Source organism: Onychostoma macrolepis, unplaced genomic scaffold (genome assembly GCF_012432095.1).
Source record: "Onychostoma macrolepis isolate SWU-2019 unplaced genomic scaffold, ASM1243209v1 Scaffold143, whole genome shotgun sequence".
In the NCBI taxonomy this organism is placed as follows: Eukaryota; Metazoa; Chordata; class Actinopteri; order Cypriniformes; family Cyprinidae; genus Onychostoma; species Onychostoma macrolepis.
In genome coordinates, this window is record NW_026704646.1 from 849 (window position 1) to 10,058 (window position 9,210).

Consider the following 9,210-nt stretch of genomic DNA (forward strand, 5'->3'; position numbering starts at 1 on the left):
CTGTGTTGACCTGATCGTCACTCTTTTGTGTGCTAAACACAATCTACTACATATAGACAACTTCATTTTAATGGAAAATAACAAATGAAAAAATATATAGAAACCAGGTTAGTGGATAATTCAGCAGCGAAAAATCACCAGTGCACAATAATTTTATACACTCTACTAGTGAAACATTTTTATTTACAAATAAAAGTGAATAAGTGTAGGACTAAATCTGGTAAAATGTTACACATTGCTCTTTGTATTGTTGTAAAATGCATTCATGAAAAAAACAAGTAAATACATTTATATATAATATAAAATTAAAAGACATTTCTTCTAAATGTATAGCACAGTAATGAAGGCAGCGACATGTGATAGATAGGACAGAACAAGAAAGACTATTAATAATCTTTCATTGCGCAGAAAAGTATTATAATACGAAAGGCTCCAATACAGAGCGGCACAAAGCGCTTATGCGCATCCCGTGCGCCGAATGATGCGCTTGAAACAACACGGAGACAGCGCGCAAGCTGCTAGTGATGGGAAGTTGGAGACTTCGAGCACTGGCACGATGGATTAGAAGTGGCATTATAAAGCATTATAAATGTACCAAATCCTTGTTATTGTACTAAATAAAGAGTGTAAAGATTTGTTTTTTTCCTGTGGAAAGAACATAAATACTTATTCATTTTTGTATGTGCTTTCATGCAGTCTCTGTGGGTGGAGCGCATCGCAACCGGCTCACAGACATAAACTAAACTGAAACAAATCTATAGAAAGCTTGAAATGTCTAACTAATTCAAATAAAAATGAATAAATAAAAAATATTCTTTAATTATGTAGTCCGTATGAAAATGTGCACATCCATTAGCCTACTGTGGAGATGGAGAGTCAGCGCCGGCGTTTGCAGCCGACACTAACTGAGAAAGCACTAGTTTAGTAATAAATAATTAAAATGTCTTCTTTTTCCCCGATGCATTCATAATTATTAGCTACTTTTGCTGGTGCTTTGCAGCAAGCTTTATGCGCACGCTTGAGCGCGGAATGTACACTGTAAAAAAAAACGTAATTTTATGGAAAATAACTGTGATTCTTTTCAGGTTGTTTTCTTTTATTTTGAATTGCAGTCAAAACGCTGTACAATTATCTCTGAATTAACTACTTGGCTGTTATTTTAAGGATTATGACATTAATGACAAATTACAATAATTCACGTTTTAATACAGAAAAACTACTGTATTTTTATACAGTACATTTTCTGTTTTCTTAAATTACAAACAAATGTATGTAAAATTACAAAAATAATCTGTAATTAATAAAATAACAAAACCGTTAGATGATAAAATGGTCAAATTACTGGCAGCAACAGCTGCCAAACAAAAACCATAAAATTAAAGTAAAACATCCTTATTTAAATAATCTGACAAACACTGTTATTTTACAGGTATTTCCTGAATTTTTATGATCAAACACCTTCACTGAAAACAAAAGACAAAAACGGTCAAATGACTGGCAGCACAGGGTGCCAAACTAAAACCTTAAAATTAAAGAAAAACTCCTTATTTAAACAAGCTGACAACACTGTTAATTTACAGGAATTTTATAAATTATTACAATCAAACACCTTCACTGTAAAATTAATTAATGAACTAATTAATTAATTGAACGTAACATGACTGGCAGCAACAGAACATTAAACACTAACAGATCTCTAGATCTCAGCATCTTCACTTATTACAAACCAGTCTGACTTTATTTATTTCATACAAAACTTCTTATTGAGAATTAACAGAGGTTTAGATGTCAATGTTTTATTGAAAATAATAAACATTGTTTGAAATCACCATTGTGGAGATAAGAATTTGCTTTAGTTGGGCTTCTGACTCTTCACTTTATAATATCAGCTTTTCTCTGGCTGCTGTGACTTTGCTAGCGAAATATTACTAGCGAAAACTCTGATCATATAAACCTGGTTACTTATTGATGATGAATTAATCATCATGTAGTAGCCTGATCACATCATGAGTATTGTCTCAGAGTAGGTTAGCGTTTAATGTTTTTTATTTGTCTTTTTTATACAGCGTTTTTGTGATGTTATGACAGTCAGAAATTAATTTTTTTATCATTATATAGAACGTGTCTTGAATGGAAGTGTTTTGATTCACAGAAACATCAAGAATCAGCACATGAATCTCAACAATGGTGACAATCAACAAAAAGCTTGTTTTGTGATGATCAGAGCTGATCTGAATATTTTGTAGATTGTTACCATTGTTGAGGTTCATATGCAGATTCTTGATGTCTGTGACTCTACGTGCTCTCATCTAAACAATTTCTTCAAAATACTTCGCAACCCTTAAAATATCAAAGCACGGCCACATTTCAAGCAATAAAGTTGTACCACTACAGCAAAATGAAATTAATAAATTTAACATGTTCAGACACTTCTGATGAGGCTAGTGAGTTAGGCCACTATAAGCTGACAAGACCATCATCAGTACGTAAACCACTTCATCTGATCAGAGTTTTTCTTGCAGGTTTTGCTGTAACAAATGTGCTTTAGAAACACAGTTACAGCAGCCAGAGAAAAAAACATAGTTTAAATAGTGAAGGGTCAGAAGCCCAACTAAAGCAAACGCTTATCTCCACAATGGTGACTTCAAACTTGATTAATTTCAATAAAACATCAACATTGAAACCTCTGTTAATTCTCAATAAGAAGTTTTGTATGAAATAAATAAAGTCAGACTGGTTTGTACAGGTGCTGGTCATATAATTAGAATATCATCAAAAGTTGATTTATTTCACTAATTCCATTCAAAAAGTGAAACTTGTAAATTATATTCATTCATTACACACAGACTGATATATTTCAAATGTTTATTTCTTTTAATTTTGATGATTAGAGCTTACAGCTCATGAAAGTGAAAAATGAGTATCTCAAAATATTAGAATATTTACATTTGAGTTTGAATAAATGACCATCCCTACAGTATAAATTCTGGGTATCTCTTGTTCTTTGAAACCACAATAATGGGGAAGACTGCTGACTTGGCAATAATCCAGAAGACGGACATTGACACCCTCCACAAAGAGGTTAAGTCACAGAAGGTCATTACTGAAAGGTGTGGGTGTTTACAGAGTGCTGTATCAAAGCATATTAAATGCAAAGTTGACTGGAAGGAAGAATTTGGGTAGGAAAAGGTGCACAAGCAACAGGGATGACCGCAAGCTTGAGAATACAGTCAAGCAAAGCCGATTCAAACACTTGGGAGAGCTTCACAAGGAGAGAACTGAAGCTGGAGTCAGTGCATCAAGAGTCACCATGCTCAGATGTCTTCAGGAAAAGGGCTACCAAGCCACTTCTGAACCAGAGTCAACGTCAGAAGCATCTTAACTCGGCTGTGGAGAAAAAGAACTGGACTGTTGCTCAGTGGTCCAAAGTCCTCTTTTCAGATGAAAGTAAATTTTACATTTCATTTGGAAATCAAGGTCCCAGAGTCTGAAGGAAGAGTGGAGAGGCACAGAATCCATGTTGCTTGAAGTCCAGTGTGAAGTTTCCACAGTCAGTGATGATTTGGGCTGCCATGTCATCTGCTGGTGTTGGTCCACTGTGTTTTCTGATGTCCACAGTCAACGCAGCCATCTACCAGGAAATTTTAGAGCACTTCATGCTTCTTTCTGTTGACAAACTTTATGGAGATGCTGATTTCATTTTCAAGCAGGACTTGGCACCTGCCCACACTGCCAAAGGTACAAAAAGCTGGTTCAATGACCATAGAGTTGCTGTGCTTGATTGGCCAGCAAACTCGCCTGACCTGAACTCCATAGAGAATCTATGGGGTATTGTCAAGAGGAAGATGAGAGACACCAGACCCAACAATGCAGATGAGCTGAAGGCCACTATCAGAGCAACCGGGGCTCTCATAACACCTGAGCAGTGCCACAGACTGATCGACTCCATGCCACGCCGCATTGCTGCAGTAATTCAGGCAAAAGGAGCCCCAACTAAGTATTGAGTGCTGTACATGTGTAACGAAGTTAAAAAAAGAACATTAATTCTAATGATATTCATGGTGTTGAATTACATGAAATTAGAGGGTAAATTAAATCAAATGGTGTTTTAGTGCCCCTTAGTGGTTAATGCATTGCAGACATTCATTATTTTGTCCTTCCGCGCTTACCGTAGTTCAGCAGAAAATGGCTGACACTGCTGCGGGTAAGCGTGTTTCTCTTCGCTCCTGTTTATGGTGATTACAAAAAGTGATTAAAAGTGTGTTTAATATGAGCTTTTCAAATGTAAACCTTTGTAGTGATTATATCAACAAATGTACAGTGAGTTGGATGGGTTTATATGTTTAATTGAAACTTATATCGTAGTGCCTCGTATCACGTGCGGTGAAAATAACTTGCTGCTGTTGATGTATCATCAGATGGCTAAATGGAACACACACAGTTACCCTTAACAAGAGAGTTTGTTCATTTTATGTTTTTCTTATTTCAGTGGTTTATGTCTGCAGTATTTTCACCTTGTCTAATAATACATTTTGATGTATTCCTCAGGTATGTGATTTTCATATTTCTGTTATTTTGTTAACATGGAATTGTTACAAGTTGTACTTAGTTCAGCAGAAAATGGCTGACACTGCTGCGGTGGTTTATGTCTGCAGTATTTTCACCTTGTCTAATAATACATTTTGATGTATTCCTCAGAAACAAGTATCATTGCTGCGGAGAATAAAAGAAAGAACAGACAACCAGAGTTTTGTGTGCGTCGTCCATTTAAAGTTTGTGACGGATGGTGGGATACGTTAAGGCCACATTGTGGACAACAACCGTTACACATGCTCATACTTTTCATTTTCATACTTTTCAGTTGGCCAAGATTTCTAAAAATCCTTTCTTTGTATTGGTCTTAAGTAATATTCTAATATTTTGAGATACTGTTTTTTTTTACTTTCATGAGCTGTAAGCTCTAATCATCAAAATTAAAATAAATAAACATTTGAAATATATCAGTCTGTGTGTAATGAATGAATATAATATACAAGTTTCACTTTTTGAATGGAATTAGTGAAATAAATCAACTTTTTGATGATATTCTAATAAGATGACCAGCACCTGTAATAAGTGAAGATGCTGAGAACTAGAGAGATATGTTAGTGTTTAATGTTCTTTTGGGATCTAAAGGGTTACTGTTGTCTGTGTTTTGTGGGTCACCATTGTGCTGAAGAGTAGAGTGTGTGCTTCAGTCCAGGAAAAGACCAAGAAATGAGATGTTATGCTGAATGTATCTTTATTTAAAAGCAGTAAACTGTGGAGTTGTTGATGTAGCGATAGTTATGAGTTTTTGCACGTATGATGTTGTTAGATGATGGTTAACTGCAAAAAAAAAAGTTTGACAGAGGATGTTTCACAATTATAATCCAGACAATACCTGTAAAGTGAAAAAAAAGAGGATGTTGTACCTTAATTTTACAGTTTTTGTTTGGCAGCTGCTTCTGCCATTCATTGACTGTTTTTTTAAAAACGTTCTTTAACCGTTATTTCCATTAATGGTAAACGTTTGGCACCCTGTGCTGCCAAGCATTTCACTGTTTTTTTACATTTAATTTTTTTACAGTGTAGGCTATAATATGCCTAAATGCTTATTAAAAGATGGTTTAGTAGGTTATTATATTAATATATTTAATATAAACGTTCGACTAGTTTACTAGAAAAATCCATAGTCGGGGGCTGGCCTAGCCTACTTGGCACAAGGAACCGATCCATTTTTTTAAATAAAATGCCGTGACATTACGAAATGTGCGACTGCAAATCACGTCACATATTCCATTGCACGAGTTATACATGTGTAAGTTGCAGGAGCGTAGCCAGAAAAGAGACTCTGGGTGTGCATCAGAAAAACTGGGTGTGCCACATTTACTGTCAGATTAATGTGCAAAAAAAAACACCAAGACTGTGTATTACTAACGTTACAGAACAGAACAGACTGGGCTGATATAGCCTGTAAAAATCAACATGATCTCACAGAATTCTGTGTAATGTTTACGGACTTAATTAACCTCCGAATCTGTGGTGGCATCACGGAATCGCCGAAAATTCCGTGATGGGCTCACAGAAAAAATTCCGTGATGGGCTCACAGAAGTGATACCAAGTCAGTGACAGGCATCAGCCGTGCTCCACGCACAGAAACCCTTAGCATCAATATGCCGACGCGATACTGGGAAATTTATCGTCATCATTATTGTTCAGAATTGGGTAGGTTTAGGGTAGGGGTGGGGTCAGGTACTCCAGTGAAAGTATAACTGCATCGGAGTCACTCTTTTTACGTGGTCCGATGCAGCGCTGGTGTTGAACCAGTGAATCCGTGCGTGGACCACGGCTGATGCCTTCTGTGAGCCCAGCACGGAATTTTCGGCAATTCCGTGATGCCACCACAGATTCGGAGGTTAATTAAGTCCGTGAACATTACACGGAATTCTGTGAGATCAGGTTGGTAAAAATATATAACATCTCTAATTACGTAGTCAGAATGAAAAGGTGCATTTCTTTATTAAAGTTCATGCGGAGATGGCGAGTGCAGCGTCGCATTCGCCAACTTTATCTTTTCAGCCGACACTGACTGAGAAGAAATCACTAGTTTATTAACAAATAATTAAAATGTTTTCTTTTCCCTTTCCCCCAACATATTCATAATCATTAGCCTACTTTTGCCATTGCAAGTTTTATACGTGTGCTTGAGCGCGGAATAGGCTATACGCCTATATATTAAAGGACGGTTAGTAGCCTGGGTTATTATATTAATCAATTTACGTGTGACTAGTGAAATCTTTAGTCGGGGACAGGCCTACCTGGCACAAGGAACCAATCCATTTTAAAATAAAATTCGAAAAGTGCGCCTGCTAATCATGTCACGTTATATTGCAATGCACGAGTTATGAATGCGTAATAAGTCAAATGTTTTTATTTTATTTCATTTCTTATGGGTGCTATGGCAGTGCTTTGGTCTTTCTTGGGGGTGCTGAAGCATCTGCTAGCCCCTCCTTAGCGCCGCCCATGTTTATTACGATTAAAAAATAATAATTCTGAATCTGTTTTAGGTGTGCCAGCTGCCACTGTGGGTGGCACCGGCACCCTGGCACACCGTGGCTACGCCCCTGGTAAGTAGACAAATGTTTTTGTATTATTTAATCTTTCTTAAACTATGGGGGTGCTTTGTCTTTTTAGGGGTGCTGGAGCACCTGCTATCCCCTCCCTAGCTCCGCCCATTACAATGATTTGAAGCGTAACATCAGATCCAAAAGTCAGTTTCTCATTTTGAACGCGGCTGCCGCAACATCAGAGTCTCTATCCGGACTGAGAACTTTTATCCCAATACTTTCATTATTATTTAATGTTTGCAACACAGAAATGTAGCCTACTGTGTAGACTGTTTGTAAAGCTGTTTCAAACATGAAGTTTATGATGAGCGCTGCTCTCGATCAGCGGCTGCGCGAAAACAGGTTTAAATATTACGATTGTGATTTTAATGGTTTTATATACATGGTCTCATCGACATAGCAATAAGATTGAGTGTGTTTGAATCGAGATCGCGATCTTTTAATGAGTAATCCATATGGGCCTGTAGCCTATTTTTGTATGTCATAATTTGTACCAGACCTCAAAAGTTACCCGGCGTGAGTTCATTGTGATCGGAACAACTTTAAAATCTGGTAGTGTATGATTGTAACACAGTTCGTAGATCGGGAAGAAGGAGGCGGCGAACATTTACACAAAGTTTTAATAAAACAAACAAACATCAAAGTAAAGCGGCAGCCCCTCACGGACGACTGCCGCACATAAAATACAAAATAAAAGTCCAGGCCTGATCCTCTCTCGTTTTCCACTGTCGTCACTCCTCCTTTTATCCTTCCGGAGCTCCTCCGTGGGACTCGAGACCGGCGAGTGGCGCAGGTGTCGCTCATTATCATTCACTCCACCGGCCTCGCTCCGTTCCCACAGCTCTCGGCCCCGCCCCACTCGCCACAATGATCTTCAGTCGCGTAGTGTATGATGCCCAGTTTTCCTTTGTCACTATTTACATTGTCGGTAAGTGTATGATAGTGTTTTAAAAATCTGTTCAGATTTTAAAAGTCGTGTAGTGTATTCCAGCCTTCATTTGTTCACAGAAAGGAAACTCAAATGGAAGAAAGCGACATCCTGTTTGTTTTCTTTTTTGTTTTCATTATGAGTGTACACAAATCAAAGCAGACCTTTATACAGTGATGCATTATTAAAGGGGTGGTTTACTGCGATTTCACTTTTTCATTTTAAATAGTGTGTAATGTTGCTGTTGGTGCATGAACAGTATCTGCAAAGTTGCTGCTATATGCGGGCCCAATCTGTGGTCAGGCGAAAAGAGGCGCCGGCAGTGGCCACTTGGTGGCGCTGCGAGGCGAAGAAAAAAGCATACTGATATAGAAAGGACACCCAAACAAGCATGAAAACTGCTACAGCTGGGCAACAGTCAGTCTGATCGACTTGAAAAGTGAGGTCTGTGAGAAATTGAAACTAAATGGCCCATCAGGGGTGGGGCGGACTTTTGAAGGCATAGCGACTTTGTTTTCACCTGCAGCGATATGACAGAACCGTTAGCACTGTACAACCCTCTGGATCGCTGACTAGCCAGAACAAAGAAAAGAAGAACAAAGACACAAAAGAAAAACAAAGGCGAAACAAGAACAAAGACACAAAAGCAAAAAGATTTATTTAACCAGCTCTTTCAGGGGAGGCGCGAGCATGATCCCCACTACCATAAATTATGCAGTCGAGATTCCCACATTTGGGGGAATTCGCAGGGGTCAACTGCGTCCGGTGCAATGGCCGAGCCTCGCCCTGGGTGAACCGCCTTCTTGATCATGGTGTCTCCCCTGCCAGGTAAGTATGAAGACTCAAGCTGCCAGTCAGGGCTACCATTTCCCTCTCGACCATCCTCATCAACGGTGACCCCACCCCTATCAAAGTTCGGCATTCCCAACCCGATCCCGAATTCCCATCCCAACCCAACCCAACCCCTCCCCTCCCCTCCCCTCCCCTCCCCTCCCCTCCCCTCCCCTATCCTCTCATTGAGATCATCAGCTCATTAGTTCTCTCTCCTAACGAGTTGGTGATCTCAATCGGTAATATATAAGGGAGACATGCAAAATGGCGCCCAGGACTTCAATTGAGAGCCAATGTTTTAG

The 9,210-nt window shown here is 38.5% G+C and overlaps 1 non-coding gene across 1 annotated transcript; it reads right to left on the reverse strand.

Moving 5' to 3' along the window:
• Nucleotides 1-8,752: 8,752 nt before the first annotated feature.
• On the reverse strand, nucleotides 8,753-8,913 carry LOC131535113 (U1 spliceosomal RNA). Its single transcript, XR_009269517.1, has one exon. It is a non-coding gene; the product is annotated as a U1 spliceosomal RNA (small nuclear RNA).
• Nucleotides 8,914-9,210: the final 297 nt, after the last annotated feature.